Below are 21,108 nucleotides of genomic sequence, written 5' to 3'. Positions count from 1 at the left end.
AGACATACAACTATGTAGCCACTTAGGACATCTCTCTAATTGTCAGACTCTTCATCATGAAGAGAATATAATTAAATTCTTAGTATCAGATGACACTCTTATTATAAAACATACTTGCAGCTTGTAAAAAAGAAGGAAATATGTCAATAGCTGTGATTTAAATAAATATCTCCAGGACAGGAAGACGGCATGACTATGACTAAAGTATAAACACCTCCAAGGGAAAACTGTACAATCGATATTTGAGCAAAGACAGCATTTGAGTAATCAGTTCTATTAAGATATCATTGCCATAAACTAAGTTTATAACAATAATTGTAAACAGCTACTGAATGTTAATTTCTCTTCAAAGTATATCTTATGGGAGGAACCCTAGTTTTTTATGCAAACCAAAGAACATCATAAATAATGCTTGACAGACACATGGAATCTGTATCATGGGAACTGCTTTTACTGACCTCTAAATTACTATCCAGAAATACAGGTTGGATTCAAATCACTCATCCATTCAAGAAGTATTATTTATTGAGTGCCTAATGTGGTTTAGACACTCTCTAATCCAGGCCTTGACAACAGAGCCATGGACAAAATTAACCAAGTCTCTGCTGTCACCCACAGGCTTCCTAAGTGGGTGGAACAATGACTGAATATTTATATGACAGGTCATGTGGGGCTAAGAGCTACAAAGGATAATCATGCAGGATGAGGATGGAGGTGCAGTCCACTGACTTGAGTGCTAGGAGAAGACCGCCAGAGGGATGCACATGAGCAGGACCTCTAGGAAATGAAGGGATCTGCCTTTATTGGGTACAGAAACCAATGAAGAAAGTATCTATATATATAAAGAGCCAGGGTCTGTAACATCCAAAACAACCAAACGGATGACCAAACACCGGAAGTCAGTCCTGCAGTCACTGACTGTGGAAGGGGCTGCGGATCAGGCCCAGAGAGAGAAGCAGAGTCTGATCCACAGCCCCCGTGGCAGTCAGCGCTGGGTCAGTGCTGCAGAAGTCAGTCCTGCAGTCAGTGCTGCCGCTGCAGGTGCAGCGACCCAGCATTGACTGCCAAGGGGACTGTGGATCAGACCCAGAGAGAGGAGGGTCTGATCCACAGCCTGCACGGCAGCTGTTGATCAGCCCTTGCCTCTCTTTCTCTCTGGGCCTCGCCAGCAGCTGTGGAGCTGCTAATCAGCCCCACCTCTCTGATCAGGCACAGAGATAAGCCCCGAGACGCTGACTGGCATAGAAACTGACCAATCAGAACCAAATCTGGGTGAACTGCAAGGAGCCAATAGCTGCCTAGGAGGCGGAGCTTTTGACGCTGACTGGCATAGAAACTGACCAATCAGAACCTAATATGGGTGAAATGTGAAGGCAGAACCTAAGGTGGGGGCTGAGGAGGAGTTTTAAGGGCAACCGCTGTTTGGTGTAAGGTGTAAGAAAGCAGTTCAATTTTTTTAATGACCAGTTTGGCAGTATAGTGCATATGGCTGGCTATCAGTCCAGATATAGAGATTATGTATTTTTGTCTGCCGAGAGCATCTCCTCCTGCTGAAAAAGCCCTCCTCCTCCCATTTAAGCAATCCTATCCTATATAATCTATCTATACTAATAAAAGGGTAATATGTTAATTAGACCAGTCGACCGGCCATCTTCTGGACATCCGACTTCCTTCCGGACAAAGCCATGGTGGTGGGGGCTGAGGCAGAGGCAATTAGGGGTGATCAGGCCAGCAGGGGAGGGCAGTTGGGGGCAAGATCAGTCCAGCAGGGGAGGGCAGTTGGGGGCGACCAGGACAGCAGGGTAGGGCAGTTGGGGGCGAGATCAGGCCTGCAGGGGAGGCCAGTAGGGGGCAATCAGGCAGGCAGGCAGGTGAGCGGTTAGGAGCCGGCGGTCACAGATTGTGAGAGGAATGTCCAATTGGAGAGGGTGCAGGCTGGGCTGAGGGAAACCGCCCCCCGCGTGCACAAATTTCGTGCACCAGGCCACTAGTGAATAATAAAGTTTTAGGCTCAGTCACATTTTTACATTTAACAAATCCAAATTTCCACAGATTTCATATACAAGATCCAGGTATGGGGTTCATCTACCATAGGGTGAGATATTCACATGTGGGGAGAAAAAAGGAGAGAAGAAGAAAACTACTTGGCTAGAAAACAAAAGTATGAATTAAAAATGGTATCTTGAACATCAAGAGCTATATACTGGAGTTCCGGAAGTAACAAAGCTAAAGCGCTATGGGAAAAAACTAATCAAAAAGGGAAATTGGGTACCAATAAAATCTATCCTTTAAAGATGAAATCAAGAATTTTGTTTTGTTTTTTAATCTTGATGTTTTGACTAAAATATTTAAAAAGTATAAATAAAATATATTTTCACCTTTAAGTAAAAGTGGCAAAATGCTAATATCTGTTATGTTCACTTTTTAAAATCTCACTAAAAAGTCCTTTAACGTCCAACAAAATAGCCACTATCAAAGAAACCATGTACCACCTCACCTGACAGCTATGCTATAGCTTCAGGTATAACTTCATTATTTTTACTATAGTTTTAATGTATTGTTTGATGCCCAAAGGTTTCCTTCTGTAATGATTAGGCTCTTCAGGGACAAAAATTACTTACCTGTTAATAAAATATGCCATGAACAGTAAAAATAAAATCTGTTTTCATTGTTAGCTTATCTTATATACACTAAATGGAAACCAACCAACGTTGTGATGTTGCACAGATTATGGATAGGTTGGCTAAATAACAGCAGGTTTCATTCTTGTTCTCCTCTTTGGAAATCAGCACTCATTTGCCCAAGAAAATATGCTTAAATTTCAGAGCACCTTGTGGTCTCTGGCCCAAGACCACCCAGTCAAGATGTTCATGCCTAAAAAGGTGCCCAGCAGCGTTTAGGGATATACTAAAGTCAAAGCAGGGTTGCGGTCCCAAGGACCACTGTATCTCTACTGCTCTGCTCTCTTCTCTGCTGCAGAGGAGGAGTCTTCATGCACAAAGCCGACCCAGGAAAGCACACTGTTCTCACTGAGACACTGGGGAAACTTTCAGATGTGCTCTTGTTTATGGCTCACAATGCATCAAGAAGATAGACATTTAGACACAGACACTATGATTAGAAAAGCAAAGCCACTACCCAGAGTCATAACTGTCCCTGTAGAGATCCAATGACAGTCATGTGTGACTGCAAACCCACATTTGCCACCTCAGAACGATGCTAAGTTTCCAAACAATTTGAGTCTTGGAAGATCACCTAATACCCGTGCACGCATTATAGAAAAAGAGGTTCAGTGTAAAGAGAATTGTCAAGGTGACCCAACTTGAAAACAGCAAATATGGAAACAGAAATGAGGTCTTCTCAATTCCAGCCAGAGATCTTCCCACCTGAATAAGAACAGGGCAAGGGCCAGCACTCTCTGCAGTCTGGAAATGAGAGAAGAAGAAGATGCCACCAACTTATAAATGACTCTATGGATGTCTTTCTGATCACCACACTTTTATGACTTGGAGATATATAATATCTACAATAATAAAAGCATAATATGCTAATTAGACCAGACATCCTTCTGGACGAAGCCAGGGCTGCGAGGGAAGCCTGGGTCCTAGGTGCCAGAGGGAAGCCAGTGCCGGCAGACGGGGGAAGAAAGGCCTACTCTTGCACAAATTTCGTGCATCGGGCCTCTAGTAACAATATAAACTGTTTTACCAAAATTATTCTTCTTTACTTAATCTACTTTTCCAATTTGCTAGCTTCTACAAAAACCTGAAGCAGAGGATGCAATGTTTATTGAAACCATTGATTTCACAGTAGAATTTGAGCAACAGTTAGTGAGACTGAGAACATCATTTTTCCTGTCATGAAAGTATCTTGCCCATGCGCATTAAATAGCCACCTAAACAAAGCCCTGCGTAGGTTCACCATTTTCCACACAACACCAGAAAAAGAAAGTGAAAAGTTCACATTATCGAAACCAACCCACAACATTGCAGATATAGACTTTTAGTCATGGGGGAAGAGTGTCCTGGTCCATGTAAGCCAGAGAAACAAGTCAAGACTGCTGTACAAAACCCACTTGCAAATGGAGATCTCAGACAACATCTCCCTGTAAAATAAAAACAGCATCCTGTAGTCTCCACACTATCTGTGGGCATCACCACCTTCGAAAGTACCAGCTTTCCTGTACTTACATGCTTCCCATATGTTAGCAGCCTCAGACACATGACCCCTCTTTCTGGCAAAACAGGTTTTATTTTCTGCAAGTTTTTCTAAATGTTTCTAAAATTTTATTGTCTTGATTTCCTTCCAAGAACTGCAAAACTTTCTAATTAAGTCCCCTGTAAATGACTGCTGCCTTACTTGAGTCATTAATAAACCCCTTAGTACTTGACACAGGAGTCCCTGTGCACCATGACAACCCTCTGGTCAGCTCTTCTCAACAGCCACAAGTGAGAACATGATGAAACCTTCTTTCTGGTTTTCAGATATGTTTCAATGAAACAGCTAAGTTTGGAAAACAACTTATATTGGTGAAAAATGCTATATGAGGTCAGGTTTATCACACCATAATGGATATACATTTTAAAGCAAATATTTCATTTAGAAACAAATGAACTTGTAACTTGAAAAATATATAGCACCTCTAAATTTAAAAGTTTCTTCATCAAAAGTGTACTTGGGGGGAAAAATAGCCAGTGAACACATAAAAAGCCTTATATAGGAGGAGCAAAAAGTATAATATGGAATAAAGATTCTCAATATTTGAACAGGATTAAAAACTCTGAGAGGTGGTGGGGTTTTCTTATCTTTCATTGCATTTTATGTCATAAAAGTAACATGATGACTTTTAAATGAAAAAAAAAAACTTTCTTTTTCCTTTAGATTAAGAGGTGTCAGACTGGGAGAATCCTTTCTATGATTAGAAAAAATATGGTCACACACTGCAATTTGCTGATAGCAGACATACACAGTCCACATTGCTGACTTTCTCCTTGAACCACAAGACAAAGCTGTGTTAAAAATATGTGGACAACTGTGATGATGGTGGGAGTAGAGAGGAATGGGTGGAGGTGAAGAGGGCATAGAAGGGATAAATGTTAGTGAAAAAATTAAAATTAAATTTTAAAAACTAAAAATACAAGGGAACCTTGGCTGGATTGCTCAGTTGTTTGCAGCGTCATCCTCTGCACCAAAAGGTTGTGGGTTTGATTCCTGATCAGGGCACATACCTAGGATGCAGGTTCAGTCCCCAGTTAGGGCTCCTGAGGAGGGCAACTGATCAATGTTTCTTTTTCACATTGATTTTTCTCTCTCTCTAAAATCAATAAACACATCCTCAGGTGAAGATTAAAGTAAAATTTAAAAATGCAAGGGGAGGCCAAGGAGGTACTGCTTCCACCTGTATTTCTGCTGGCAGTTTATTCCTCATGTTTAATACAGAAAAGAAGGAATTCTTTTTAGTCTTCAGTGAAAAAAATGCAAACCAACAGGATTTTTCAATCTTAATGAGCATCATGGAAACCTGGAGTCTCATGAGTTTGTAGCTTAGGGTTTTTTAACTGAAATGAAGAATCCAAGGACTGTAGTTCTAAAGTGGGAAGAGGTTTTAAGCAAAGACACAAAGCCAAATAACTTCCAGCTAAAGGCTAGGGAGAAAAACAAGTAGAGGCTGCTAGCAGAGGAGTGTGACATAACTACAGATGATACTGAAGTTGTGATTTCTGTTAAACCCTGCCCCTTGATACACACTGCTCAAAGCCTTGCTCTTCAATTTTTATGCTTAAGATTGTGGGCAAAACATCATTATTCTGTTGTTGTTTTTGGTTACTTTGCTTATCATTTCCTACTAAAAATATCTACTCTAATAAAAGAGTAACATGCAAATTGACCATACCTTCACAACGCCCACCAACCAATCAGGGGTGAGTATGCAAATTAACCCAACAAAGATGACAGGTTAATTTGCATATGCAGGCGCCAGCGGCCGGGGGGTGGGATGCTTGCGTCGTCGCCATGGTGATGACACAGGTGTTCTGCACCGCCCCAGGCCTCTGGGCAGCATGGGAAAGTGGAAAAGCGGCTCCAGCCGGAGCAAAGGCCGTGCTGGCAGCCAGGGGAAGGAAGGCCGATTTTTGCACGAATCTTCGTGCATCGGGCCTCTAGTAGAAATATAAGTATAAATGAAATTTGACCTCTACTACGAAAGAAAAAATATTGGTTACTTAGTCCACGAAGCCCACACCACCCAACAGAGAACCTGAAGAACTGTTGTTAGAAAATTCCATTAGTACAAACTGGAAAACTATGTAAACCACTCTTGAAGACAAAATCATTTGTGTATTCTCTAAAGGTCTTCAATATGTAAAGAGAAACTGTTACTCTTTAAAAAGGTTTTAACTACTGAACATGCTCAGACTTTGTAAGGAAGAGTTTATAGCTGGGATGCCTACCAACACTGTATTTGAATGGGGCTGATTCATGTTGTTTGGAATTATATATAAAATTATTGAACATGAAGAATGTATGACCATATTCTCATGTTTTTCTAAAATTTATAAGATGGTAATAGGATTTTTGAACATTCATTTTCCCCCCTATGATTTAGCATCTCTGAAAAATAATTTCTACTGATTCATGAAGTTCATTAGATAATTTCCTAAACACCACATGTTGCATATAAGACAACCAAGTTAATATGTATTTATTCAAGGAATTATTTTACTTAGGTTTTGAGCAGCTATATGTATCAATTCCTCTACTGCTCTGGGACCTCATTTTCAAGTGTGTGAAACAATATTAATAACCCAATAGTAATAACCAATTTTTAAAAATCAGCTTGGTAGTGCAACTACTTTAAAATTAATTTCACTAATTTTATCTCTCTTCTCATTTATAAATGAATTTACTTGTATTCTGATATTACTTTTTTTTCTAATATACTTGTAAAAGGTTTCTTAATTTAAGACAACACCTTCTGGGAAGAATTAACTCAGGCTGTTTTAGTTAAATTCAATCTTTTTCTTACAAAGCTTCATTGTGTATTTTAGAATTTTCTTCACACAGTTTGGAATTCACTTAAACTTCTAGCTATAATTTCCTTTTGTTGTTGAAAGGAATTAGAAATACAATAAAATTATAATATTTTTCCTTTTTTTTTTGAATGTCAACAAAAATCAATCCAAAAAAATATTAAGAAATTAAGTGAGAATACAAAGTATTTTTCATATATCTTGCTATAGCAGTAAATTGTTACTATAGTGAACAAAAAAGTAAGCTCTCCTTTATTGTGTGATTAACAATCATGTTTTTATAATGCTTTTCCAAATCAAAAAGCTTTAGAAACTAGTTCCTACTCCCTCCTTACTCCTAGTTTTGAGGAAAAGGCATCCCTTATATTATCTGGTAAATAACCCACACTACTGGTTGATTGCACACACGTTTACAACAGGAACCCGAGGAGTGGGGCTTGGTATCAACATCATTTCACAGCTCTTAATTTGCTTTCACATATTAGAAATGTTAAGATATGAGGAACAGATTTAAGGAGGACTGAAATGAAGAAAAAACCCTCTGCTCTCTCAGGGATCTCTTTTGCCCTTCTTGTTGCCTCCAAGCCTGGCCCTGAAGGCTGCAGAGCGTCCTGTTCCCTTTATATGGGTCACAGATGGCCTGAGCCACATGCTTTTCTCAAGGATCATCAATCAGGATCACTTGGCTTTTCTTCCTCCTGCTATTCCACTTTCAGAATTCACTTTTCAATCATTAGCTGTGAGCCTCTGTGCCCTCCCTCTCTTCTTAGTCTGATCTCCCTTCCATTTATTTTGGGCAGACCATCAAGGGGTAGTTTAACTTTGAATATCCTTTCTTGGCTAACTTCCAAAACTGCATCCTGGTACACATTCTGGCCCTTTCAGATTCCTTCTGAGCAAGGACCTGAAAAAAAGCATTTCTTTCCCCCCCACCACAATCTCCCATTCTGATGATTCTAAGTGCAGAATTCTGTATTTGTAATTTGAAACACTGGTATTTTAATAAATTTAAAAATTTTTAAGTGTTGGATTTTTTCACTATTTCTTATAAAAGATGCTACCATTATTTAACATATATGAACACATATGTATCTTTTTCAAGTATATGTTGAACATAATTTAACAAGTAATTCCCAAAGCCATAATGAGGTAAGTATTATGGATAAATTAGATTAAGAGGTCATTCAAAGTAATTTAGTCATTCCTCATAAATATGTGTCTGTGCTGATGGTATGAACATATATTACATGAAGGAGAACAAGAAATGATTTGTGACTTAAAGAATCTCAAGTCCAGAGAAAAACTCAATCTCCAAGCAAAGGGCAGTGCCTTGTGCCCAGGACACAGACGCACTCAGCACCTAGCAAAGAGGCCAGATCACAACAGCTCCTGAGACCAGGCCTTCAGACCTGAGAGTACTTCGAGTGTAATTATGTTAAATATAATTTTCCTGAGACATGGCACTAATATCTATATCTTCAAAACCTTAGAAATCTTTTCCTGAACTATATTTAATTTTTAAGCTAAAGTGTATATTTAACAAAAGAAAAAATTAGTATATTTTCCAGGCATTTACTGAGGCTTCACATTTAGGATTCGAGGTGTGTGTATTCGATATATATATCTTACCTAATAATAGACAAACATGTAAATTGACCATACCTCTGCTACGCCACCAGCCAATCAGGAGTGATATGCAAATTAACCCAACAAAGATGGCGGTTAATTTGCATACACAGGCACCAAGTGACTGGTCTCTCAGGGCCTCGGGGCAGCATGGGAAGGCGGGACTGGAGCGGAAAGAGGCGGCTCCCGAGTGGAAAGAGGCAGCTCCAGGGACTGAGGGGAAAGGGGCTGGGCCAGAGTGGAAAGGCAGTGCCAGCAGCCAGGGAAAGGAAAGCCCATTCTAGCACGAATCTTCGTGCATCGGGCTTCTAGTGTATATATATATATATATATATATATATATATATATATGGCTAAATGTCCGTCCAACTGGTAGCTATGATGCGCACTGACCACCAGAGGACAGACGCTCAACATAAGAGCTGCCATGACACGCACTGGCCATTTAAAAATAAACGGCACCATGGACTTGGAGCCAACAAACCAACACTCGGCTTCCCTAAGTGGGACACAGGCCCCGCCACCACCCCAGAGCGACACCCCACCAAATCGCAGCCAATGCTGCCAAGACCCCATGACGCAAAATGCGACCCACAGCCCAGCCCAGCCCAGAAATGGTTGCTGTGGGCGCCAGGTAATGACATCACATAGCAACACTCGGCTTCCTCTTCCTAGCAACTATCCTCCTTGGAGTTTCTTCGGCACAGGAACATGACTTGCTTTATAGCCCAGATGCAAACATTTTACACTTTAACCAAATGTTTGTGAAACGTTTTCATGTGCCTCATCTCATTTGATCCTCACAGAAGTCCTGGAGTAGGTAAATAGGAGACTTGGTAGAATCCTATTTTCTTTTAATTCGCTGGAAAACAGAGATTTAGAAAGTTTAGAAACTTGACCCAACTGAAAAGAAGTAAGAAATGGTGGAACTTGAAAATGACTTCAGGTTTTCTCACTACGCAGAATATAGTACAGTTAAATATTTTATCCTTTGTTGTCCCTGCGTGATCTACAATGATAATCTGCTTCGTGTTGATATTTACTGCTGTGTTGCTGACAATTACCTAAAAGGGAAGTTGGGGTGATTCACTGGGCTGGAAAAAGTTTAGCTAAATCAGAAAGCAGGTCTAATTAAGAAAGTTTATTCTATATATATAAAAGGCTAAGTTGACTCACGCATGCATGATACACATAAAGCTCTTGCTGGTGCCAATCGCACGCGTGTGTTTCAATCTGTCGTTGTCAATCGTGAATTTGGTTTACACTTCTATTATAAAGGGCAAATAATGATATTAAAATATTTCTTCTAATTAATTTCCTTTCAATGTGCACAAATCTGTGCACCAGGACACTAGTTATAAATAAACACAAGTGGAAAACCAAGTCTTATTCCCTTGAGAAGATGCCCTTCCCCTGTGAGGTGAGACGCAAACACTCATTCATAAATTCAGTGAATATTTATATTAAACTGTCCTAGCACAGATCAGGCAATGGAAAAATAAAAAATCTAATGAAGACTTTGAGATTCTCTTGGCACAGTCTCATTCTCTCAAGTGCAGGTACAGGTACAAGTTTACAGAGATTGTGAATAACTCACAGTATGAAATAAAATTAGATTTCACAGTTATGTGCATATGAAGAATGTGGACAACAGAATTCCTTCACTGGGCTGCTACAGTCTGCAAACACTTCTCATTATTTCTAAACAAATAAAAAGTAAAAATAGATGAGTAAGGTAGACTTCTGATAATTTTGTTCTCAGAGACAATATCCCTTTCTGTATGAAATTAAGACAATCAAGTTTGTATTGTGGAAATCATGCGATTTTTAAAAAAATTTTTTTTTATTGATTTCAGAGAGGAAAGGAGGAGAGAGAGTCAGAAACATCAATGATGAGAGAGAATCATTGATCAGCTGCCTCCTGCATGCCCCCTACGGGGGATCGAGTCCTCAACCAGGGCATGTGCCCTGACTCGGAATCGAACCATGGCTTCCTGATTCACAGGTCGACGCTCAACCACTGAGCCATGCCAGCCAGGTGCAATTTTCATTTTTAACCCCATGTAATCTTAATCTAACTAATTAAATTAAAAGTATCAAAAATAGGAATTTTAGAACTAATGCTTTTTTATGTATAGCTTTTTGGTTTACTTTAACTGAGGGTTAATTTCTAATGAAGATGAAGCAGCAAGTACTCAAAATGTGGCTATTAAAAGAAAATATTAAAAAAATAAATTTATAAGCACATAAGCCTGATTTACTTATTCATCAACAGGTTATTTTTCCCATATCTCTACATCCCATTTCAGCTTCATAGACAGATGAGAAAAGCATGTTTACATCTATTGGACTCATGAAGAGTTAGTATTAAATTGTACAGATGAAGATAAAAAGCACATATATTAAGCAAACATTTGTCTAAATAGCTCACTCAACAGTTCAAAGTAAATGAAAATGAATCACACTAGAAATATCACTAAGGAAAAACTTCAAGGGTCAAAAAGAGGTCAGTGTTTCTCAAAAGCCACACTAATAATCTAAAGAGGAACAACACAAGTACAGGAAGAAAAGCTGCTGAAAGCATCCGTGTGAACGACACTGTTACTGCATTAAGTGTCATACAGCATTACGAGAAAGATTTAAACGTATTAGTAAATAAGAATTTGAAAATTATGGACGCAGTATTTTTTAACAGAAGCAAATATGAAATAATTTATTTCAAATATAAGAAAGCACATGCAATAATGTTATAATGCAGTTTTGAAGAGGCTGTATATTTATAGGCCAATACAAAGAAAATAAAATTGGTTACTGAATTCAAGTTTCTTTAATAGCCACCTGTCTTTTCTAACACATTTGCTAGGGGCACAGGCAATTCAACAATGAGTAAATATTCTAAGATCTTAAAGAGATGACATTTAGTATACAACATACAGAAGAAAAATGTTAACCAACTTTTTTCCAAAATTACAATGCATCAATTTCTGAATGAAAACACAAAGATTAAAGAAATCTAATTCCTAAAAGATTAGACTCTAAAGAATAAAAAGTATAAAATTTGCTTACAATATGTAATATAAAAGAATAATCCTGAGGGTAAAATTTCATGATTTAAAAAAAATATCCACAATTTTAGGACTGTAACTCACAGCTTCTACTGAACCTGAGATCTTAAAGTAACTAGTAGGATACCTGATTCTAAAAGTAACCTAGAAGATCATCTATAGCTCTTTTTTTGTGAATTTCATCACTTAATTTCCCAAAATCTATGCACATGGCCCAAATATATCAATGTTGTTTAAAAAAAAAAAAATCTCCTTTCTTTTTTAGGCATCCAGTTTAGAAGCCTTGAAATTATTCTAAAATTAGCATCATTAGCCCTGAGCATTCAATTCATTTCTTCATTGAGGGCCTTCTATGCACCATGTATTGCTATGGGCACTGTGTGAACACAAATAATCAATAAGCATAAATTATCCAGTTAGGTAATTATTAATTATTAATTATTTCAAGCTCCCAAAATGATGTCAACTGATCCACAACATTTCTCATAATGTAACAGTCAGCTCACCTAGTAAGAGCCAGCTCCAGCACACTACGTGGGAGAGGTGTGGGGAGAAGGATGCAAGCAGCAGGCAGGCCCTCAGGCGGGCTTGCCTGCAATGAGACCAGCATGCTGGAGCCCAATGCAAAGGAGGGAGGGGGGTTAGGGAGTAAGAAGGCTGGACCTCAGAAGGGAAAACAGAGACCTGATCACAACTTTGAGAAAGGAGGCACCAGGGCAGGGTGCTACAAAAAGGGATGATATTCTGACTTGCAATGGGTCTGTCTGCATGCTGAGGACAGATTACAGGAGGGGAAGGAGAGATCAGTCAGAGTAATTCAGACATGAGATGATGGTATATTTGGTCAAGATTGCTAGAAAGGAAGAGATGAGAAGTGATCAAATTCTGAATATATTATTTTGAATCTCACGGACAGAATGTGGAATATGTATACAGCTATATAGCTGTATACAACCATAATGTTGAAATAGAGGTGGGTTTTTTTTTGTTTTGTTTTTTTGTTTTTGTTGTGTGTGTGTGTGTGTGTGTGTGTGTGTGTGTGTGTTTTGTTAATCCTCACCCAAGGATATTTTTCCATCGATTTTAGATAGAGTAGAAGGGACAGGAGCGGGGAGGGAGAGAGAGAGAGAGAGAAAGAAAGAGAAACACATCATTGGCTGCCTTCCACATGCACCCCAAGGGCTGGGGAATGAACCTGCAAAGTAGGTATGTGCCCTTGACCAAGAATCAAAACTGTGACCTGTCTGATGCTCTAACCACTGGGCCCACCGCCCAGGGCAAGATAGAATTTTTCTTTAAGTTTTTCAAACAAGGAAATTTTGAATAAAATATAAAAATTCTATAAGGTCAAACAGAGATTTGGAGAATGATTACAAATACACAAAGATAGCAAAAATGTAAGAATTACAATAAACAAGATTAAACTGAAAAACACCTTAGTAACCATAAAGTTTCTAAGAAACAAACTGCAGTGATATTTTAACTATCACCCCTTAAAGCAAATTTCAAGACACAGTAGTATCTTTCCTCCAGGTATTACTCTTTCCAAGATTACTCAGGCATGGAAGGGGAAAGTGTCTAGTTAATTATTTAGTGCAAAAAGCATGTGTGAGAAGATGGCTTTACGTTTGATTTGACAACAAATAAGTTTAAAAATATAAATCTAATGCAATGCAATAAAACTGAGAGGTATGCTGTGCCCTTCTAAAGCCCCCACACACTAGCACAGATACACATGCTTTAATAATACATATCTCAGGGAAGTGCGACTGAGCCTTTAAATCTGGACACGTTCCCAAGTGTAGAATTAAAAGCTTCAGGACTGGAATAAAAGAACACAATTGTTCCCATTCATATAACATTTTACTCTTTTCATATTTTCCTCATGTACTGAGCCACACTTCTTTGAAGAAAGTAATGAGTTTCCTTCAGAAATAATTTTTAAAATTACTCAAAGAAAAAAATTAAAATCCCAACAAAGAAAAATTCAGTATGCTCTTCAACAAAAACGAACATTAAAATTTCTAGTGTTAAGAAGCATCAAAAACTTTCAAACTTACATTATTCTTAGCATCTTGACAAAGAACACATTTGAAGTACTAAAAGTGACTGATACCCAACTTAAATTGCTTTAATGTAAAAATAACGTGCAAGATGCAAGATCTCAGCATATTACCTACACTGATAAATTATAGCCTCACCCCACCCAGCACTGGGTTTTTAAAAGCTCAGCCTCATGGAATGATCTATCTACAAGGAATTTGTCTGTAACTTGTCTACACTGCTCCATTCTTCAGAATTGAAACGTACTAGCAGATGTGTGTCATGACCACAGCACACAGTCTGCTCCTGAAAGGCAGTAAAGCACAGAAGAGGTTATACCAGTGAGCTATTTCACTGAAGAAAAGGACAAAACCACTTCAGAGTAAAATGCCTGCCAACGCCCAAGTGCTGCCTGTGTTTTACCTGCTGACAGTTCACAGACCTCCTTGTGTAACTACACACTCACAGTCATTACTGTGGGCTCTGTCTCTGATAACATGTAAAGGGCAAGTGAAAAGAAGATGCCTTTCACTGTCTATTGTTTAACTACTATCCTCAGAAAACAACCTCCTCCAGAAGGGATGCTGAGTCCACTTCTGAAAAGCCTGTGGAGCAGCACCTCTCCACCTTCAGAGGTACAGGGAGGCTGTGAGACAAGCTCCACCTGTGAGTGGACACAGGAAGCTGGGCCGCAGGGGATTGAAGGCAACTGCTACGTAATTTAGAGTGTGTGGCCAGTTTTCAGATAAACATCAGATGTGGCTGAATTTATCGGAGTAAAACAATAGTGCCATCCCCATCTTCAAAGGAAATTGATTCGAGAGCAGGAAAAAAACTTCCATGGAAAATAATGATGAACTGGGAATGGTCACTAAACTGGCAGTCGGACATCCCTCTCACAATTGGGACCGATGGCTCCTAACTGTTCACCTGCCTGACTGCCTGATTGCCCCTAACTGCCCCCCCTGCCAGACAGATCACCTCTAACCACCTCTGCCTGCCAGCCTGGTTGCCCCCAACTGCCCCCCTGCTAGTCTGGTTGCTCCCAAGTGTCCCCCTGCTGGCCTGGTCACCTCAACTGCCCCACAGCGGGCCTGGTCGCCCCTTACTGGCCCCCCTGCCGGCCTGGTCGCCCCCACCTGCCCTCCCACCCCCGCCAGCCTGGTCGCCCCACGCAGCCTGCTGGTCAGGCGTTTGGTCATCCATCACCAACCCCTTTGCCGGCCTGATCACCCCACGCAGCCTATGTTCAGTCATCTGTCTAGTTGTTTCGGTTGTGACGGCCCCTGGATTTTTATATATTAAGATGGTGTGAAGGTTCATGAGAGGTGGGGAAGGAGATAAGAAAAAGGTAATAGTTGTAGTGTGTTAGAACAGAAGGTGTATAAGATTAATTTGTCTTGCTACTAGAAAGAGAAGAGTGGCATGGGTCAGAATGATTGCTGCAAAGTGACCACCTATGAGCCAAGTGGCTCTAAGGATGTTACTTCCTCTCTTCTAGCCACACTCACCTCCAAGAAGTGAGTGATGATAACAAGATGCACCTCACAGATACAATAAGGCAGCCTTGGTACTCTGAAGAAATGACAGTTCTTTTTACTGTAACTGCGGCTGTTTATTCATCAATCTGGGAGAGGCTAGCAAAACTACTGATGACGGCTGGACATTGAGGCACAAAGTCTCCTGTCTGAGTCAGTTTCACTGGACATCAAGAAGCTACAGGCAGTCAGCCAGAGGCAGACCAGGACACAGACAGGAAGCAGTAGTGCATGTGTAGGGCGAGCAGAGCTCCCCGGGACCCAGGGACTTGCCCAGAGCTGCCTGCAGAGGAAGGAGTGCAGACACATGGCACTCAGCACATAGCAGCAGAGTCCATCCATGACACAACAGACAGGAAAGCCCAGGGGTGGTGCTGAACTGGCACGCCATGGATCTGCTCTGCAAACCTGAGCAAGGTGGAACCCACAGAGGGCAGCTGTGATTACAAAGATGCTGGAGGAGGACACGGTTGTCAGAACTGCCTAGTAAATGCACAGTAAACATTTTCTTCCTCTAGTTTGTAACTATTTTTTCCTTCCCTTTCAAGCTTCTTTTAAAAACCCCTTATGTAATGCTGGGTCCCCTGAGCTTCCAGAAACACTCATTTAATCCTAAACTAATTCCCTGCTCTGTTCTTCTGGAACAAAGGCCTTAGCCTAGGCCCTCCATCTCCTGAAATCTTCTGGAAATCCATGTCCACCTAAACTGCTGGGACATATGCAATTTGTAGCTCCACCCACATATCACTATTTTTGTGCTCACACTGTCTGTCTCAAAGAATGTCACCTTCCTGACAGTGGGATCTCTATTGTTTTATTTCCCAAGTGTGACTGGCACTGTACTGAGCACCAGAATAACTGAAGAAATTTACAAATTCTGCTTCCTGCTTGAAACCACCTCTCTAAGGTCATCCTGGATACATTCTCCTGCTTCTTTTCAAAACACAAACACCACGGCCCCATGTACTCAGCATGTTTCGTCCACCACGAATTCATGTCCTTATCCTGAACAAATAAAACACTAGGCTTCAGGGAAGTCTTCCAAATGCCCCAAGCAGCTGTCCTTTCCCTGCTCGCCCGCCCTGAAGACTGCTCATACTGTATCAGGGCGCTGGTTACACCAGGCCCAGCAGGACACGGAGTCATACATATTCTATCTGGACTATAAACCCACAGAGGCCAGGAAGCAGTTTATCCCACAGGACATTGGTCATTGCAGTTAATGCTAGCCCTTGAGCCAGAGCAGCTCACACACTGTTTAGTGAATTGAATGGTCTTCCCTCCCAATAGAGAGAAACAGAGTGAAATGACAGAAGTCACAGAACAGACGTTATATATTCTGCCTGTTCTATAACATGACAAAACACGGGGAAGTTAAAGGTGAATGCACAGTCCATTCAGGGCCATGCAGGCAGAGCTGTGAAGGTGGGTTCTGCACATACAGGGTTTGTGCTGGTAGCTGTTTCCAGATCAGGAAAGGGACTTGAGCTGGAATGAGTCCCAAGCTGCCTCCCAGAGCCTTAAACATGGGGGAGGGTTGAGACTGCTCTTAGGGGAAGCCCTTCAGGGCTAACTAACAGCCAACAGAAGGGGCAATTCACCCCTTCTATGCACTGACAAGAAAAAATGTCTATAGAAGTCACCACCCCCAACTCGGCAGGGTTACTGTCCTGATTCTGGGAGCTAAAGCAGCTTTTAAAAAAAGGCAGGAAATCACATTCATTCCTAGGACAAGTCAAAGCCAAAGTCATACTGGTCAACTGTCAACTCTAGAAGGTCTCACAGTAAAAAGGCAGCTATTTGATAGGCCTGCGAGCTAAGCAATCTATTTTCACTATTCCTAATGTCTGAAAAATGTGGAGTTTTTACACACCTCCCTTAATTTTCTAGCACCCTGTTCCCATAGTCTGGCCTAAGAGAGACAAAGAGGCATGCCACCGTCAAATATATGTGAATGGCTTTGTCTAGAAGTATTTGTATTCTGTCTGTTCTATGACACACACCCTCAGGACAGGACAAGACAGAGGCCTCTGGAAGGTGGCATAGCTAATCCAGTTGGGGTTATTTGTAGATGAAATGCTGAAGCAGAGAATATGCAAGACAGTATTGCTTCTACAGAGGTTCTCAAGGAACTCAATCGATAGGTGCTCAGGAAAGAGGGCATATACAAGAAAACGAGGGAGCTAGAGATGTCTTTTCCCCAAACATTCCATTTTCCAGGCATATAGTAGCTAAGAAATAAAGGAATCAGGTCATGCCTGCGACAAAGTCTATAAGAATAAAAACCGAATAAAAGTAGAAATAGTTTCTAAATTACCAGGGACAATTCTGTGCATATTGGAGGGGGAGGTAAGTGAGCTGCCTTACAGAGCTCCAGCTACACCGTAGGGTCAGTTAGCGATCTATGCACTGCTGCTGAGCGAGGTCAGAGAAGTATATGCTAAAGTTTGATCAACTCAGGCTAGATTTTTCAAGAAAACTCAGGTTACAACTCTAAGTTAAGTTAAATTATGTTCAGAGATTCTAAGAAATTGAAGGGCCTCATCCATGGAAACTTGAGATGTGCACAGGCAGCTGAACTATCTGCTGTGATACCCACTCAGGTGTAGAACAGGCATCTTGGTATCAAGTGTTCATAATGGAATACATCAGGCCCCACATCCTCAAAGCTGTTCGTGCTCAAGTCTCCCATTTTAGTGGGAGGTACCACCATCTACCCTCTGCTTAATTCACACACAGGGATATCATCCCTCGGTTCCTCTTCTCCCCCATGCCCTCACCACCTAGACTAGCAAGCCCTGTGTGGCTAACTGCCAAACACTGAAATGCTTCCCCATTTCCCTGTCCCCACTGCCACCAACCTGCCCACATCACCATCATCTTCAGCCCCAACTACAGTACTAACCTGCCCCTGCCAATACCCTGCCCACAGATCAGCCAGAGTGACTTTTCAAGGACTTTCTGCTAAGCTCCAGCTCTAACCCACAGCTGGAAGGCACCTCCAAGATCTACAGGACCCACCCTGCAGCTTCTTGGGCACTTCTCCCACCACCCTCAGCTTGAGAGCGCTCCTGGAACTCTGCTGGCTGTTCTTGCCTCAGGGCCTGGCACTGGCATCTTTGTGCCCTGCAGGTCCCTGCTCGATGCCAGTGCCTGACAGAGCTGTCCTTGACAACCTGATCAGAGTGCTGTCACCTTCCATCCCCACCTTACTCATTACTCTGTTCAATTAGCGGAAATTACCTTCTCATTCATTTGCTTATCCATTTATTGGCTATTTCCCCAGTGTTAGAACTTAGGCTCCTTGGAGACTACGCACTGGCTTTTCTTATTTGTAACTGCTGCCTGCACATCCCTGCTGATCATGACATGGACTAACAGAGGCAACCCTTGAGTCTGTGCTGTTCCCACCTTCTGGTTAGAAGGTGTACCATCAGAGTGCTGGGTTTGTTGCATGTAATCTATTCTAAGCATTCTATTTGACTCCTAAAAATGGCTTAATAGAAATCCTAAAATAGTATGCATGCATATAAGCATAACAAATGGATGCAAAACTTTGGGGGATGAGGGCATGTATGGGTGTGGGGGCAATGGTAAGATATGTACACATATAATACCTCAATAAAAAAAATAAAAATAAATAAATCCTAAAATAAAATTTAATTAGTTTCCTCATGCTTCTGGTAGCTTTAAAATACCCAAATTACCCCAAGGGAACAACAAATGTGCGCAGAGCTGTGCTCCATACTACAGTTAGGGGGCACTACCTACAGTTAGGGGGCACTACCTCTGCGCAGGGTGGCAATTTCCCCAGGAACGCTTCAAAAATTGAGGCACCCTAAGGCATGCTTTGGAATGGTATGTTGTATTACATAAAAATTAAATATAATTTACACAAGCTGTGAATGTCAACCCGAGGCTCTTTCTATTCCCCAGGCTATACGTTTAAGAGAAGCATTCTCTTCCTCCAGCCTCATTTCTTTTCTTACTTTCTCTCCATTCAACCCCAATGATTCCTTTTCTAGTTATACTTAACAAAAATGACAACATTTTTAGGTATTACTTGAAAATACATGACAGTTTTGTGGAAAAACATATAGTCCTTTATATATAGCAAATATGTGTGTATATATGTGTGCATATATTACATACATCATTTATACAAATATATAACAGAACAATGTGTAAATGTGTATATATATTTATAAATACATATAATATATAAAGAAAAAGAAGTCATAAGTAGAAAAAAAGACCAATCCACTCAATGATGGTGACAGTTCATTATTAACACAGGTTCAGAAGGAGATACTAAGTGAAAGCTATGTCAACCACAAAATCTGAAATTCCACACAGTTTCCCCAGGGATATTTTTCTTCGTACTACAACTTCAACAATTCCATCATACTTAAAATCGGCTTGAATAAAAATCATATTTTACACCCACAGGCAGTATGTTCCTGATTTAGATACTAAGGATATTTTTTTCTCTTCACCTGTAACTAGAGACAATGTTAAAATCAACACAAGCTTGATCTTTTTAAAATTAAACCTGACTGCCTTACCTGCCTAGGAAAAGTAAAGGACATGAACACTGTAATCAGAAATCTGGGGGGTTCCTGGGAAGATACTTCACTTCTGAGCCTCACCATCTTCATCTAAGCCACAGGTGAGGCCACACCTGTTTTCCAGAGTGATCTAAGTCACGTGCCTGGTATAGTTTGAGTATCATCTCCCCAGGTGAAGACTCTCCCAATTGCTCACGTGAGACCTATCAGGTATCCCACAGCACCTACTATACACCTGTCTACTGTAAATCTTGGTGCAAAACATGCATCCTGAATAGCTGTGAACTTGTCAGAGGCAGCCATGTGAGCACCCGTGGAGAGGGGAGGTGCCAGGGAATAGCAAGGTCGCAGTGCAGGGGTGATGCTCAGGCTAGTGGCCACACCATTCATTCTGTAAACAATTCGGCCTAACCAGTCCTGGGTTTTATCCATCCCCTTTAGGAAACAATGGTCAGAAAAGCTGCCTTCGAGATTAAGGTGGATTTCTCTCTACTATGCTCCCATACACACTGGCATTGAACACATGATCAACCTCAACACATGATGGACGCACTCCTGTGTCTGCTGCCCATGGTCTTAGACATCATATTTGTCTCTACATTCCCAGCACTTCCAGATACTGCATGCCATGCCGAATAAATGTTTGCTAACTAACTCCACTTTCAAAGCTGGGACCTCTGGAATAAAAGCCAAGTACAGCAATAAGAACAGGTAGTTGAAAAGGTGAGTGTACTGGAGTATAAGCTCTGCAGTGTCAAGTGACCATAAATGTCATACTTTTCTGTAACCCATGAAATTCAGCATGGGACAGGCACTCAAAAGCTCTGGCACACACGACAGAGGATAAATCTCAAAATTAAAGTTCATGAATAGAAAAAAGATACTTCATGAAGTATTTTAATATGTGAAACTGTAGTGAATAATTTTAAAACATTGATTTTTTTAAAAATGTCCTCCTATGAGAAGCCTCCATTACATAATATTTGAGCTGACCTTGAGGACAATCTCACATTGTCTCATTTTATGAAAGTTTCTGGGGTCAGAGTCACTGACCCCATGTTAGGTGCACAGCATCAGGCAGATGCACTGGTTATACTGACCTAAATACTGCATGATGGTTTCCCAATCAGCATCAGATAACAGCATTTGGTAAGAATGCCAGCAAGACCAGCACTCCCAGGAAAGCATGCCCGTTTTCCAAGAGACTGGTCAGACAACCCTATCTGTCCAACTGTCACTG

At 40.8% G+C, this 21,108-nt stretch overlaps 1 protein-coding gene and 1 non-coding gene across 2 annotated transcripts in view; both read right to left on the bottom strand.

Moving 5' to 3' along the window:
- ZNF407 (zinc finger protein 407) overlaps positions 1 to 21,108 on the bottom strand; it is a 376,632-nt gene that overhangs the window by 171,619 nt on the left and 183,905 nt on the right. The gene's annotated exons all lie outside the window — the stretch shown is intronic.
- On the bottom strand, positions 911 to 991 carry MIR9200B (microRNA mir-9200b). Its single transcript, NR_128915.2, has one exon. It is a non-coding gene; the product is annotated as a microRNA mir-9200b (primary transcript).

The sequence above is a fragment of the Eptesicus fuscus genome, chromosome 12 (assembly GCF_027574615.1).
Source record: "Eptesicus fuscus isolate TK198812 chromosome 12, DD_ASM_mEF_20220401, whole genome shotgun sequence".
NCBI classification, from domain to species: Eukaryota; Metazoa; Chordata; class Mammalia; order Chiroptera; family Vespertilionidae; genus Eptesicus; species Eptesicus fuscus.
Note: the sequence above shows the minus strand (reverse complement) of the source record. Positions and strands in the feature narration are given on the sequence as shown.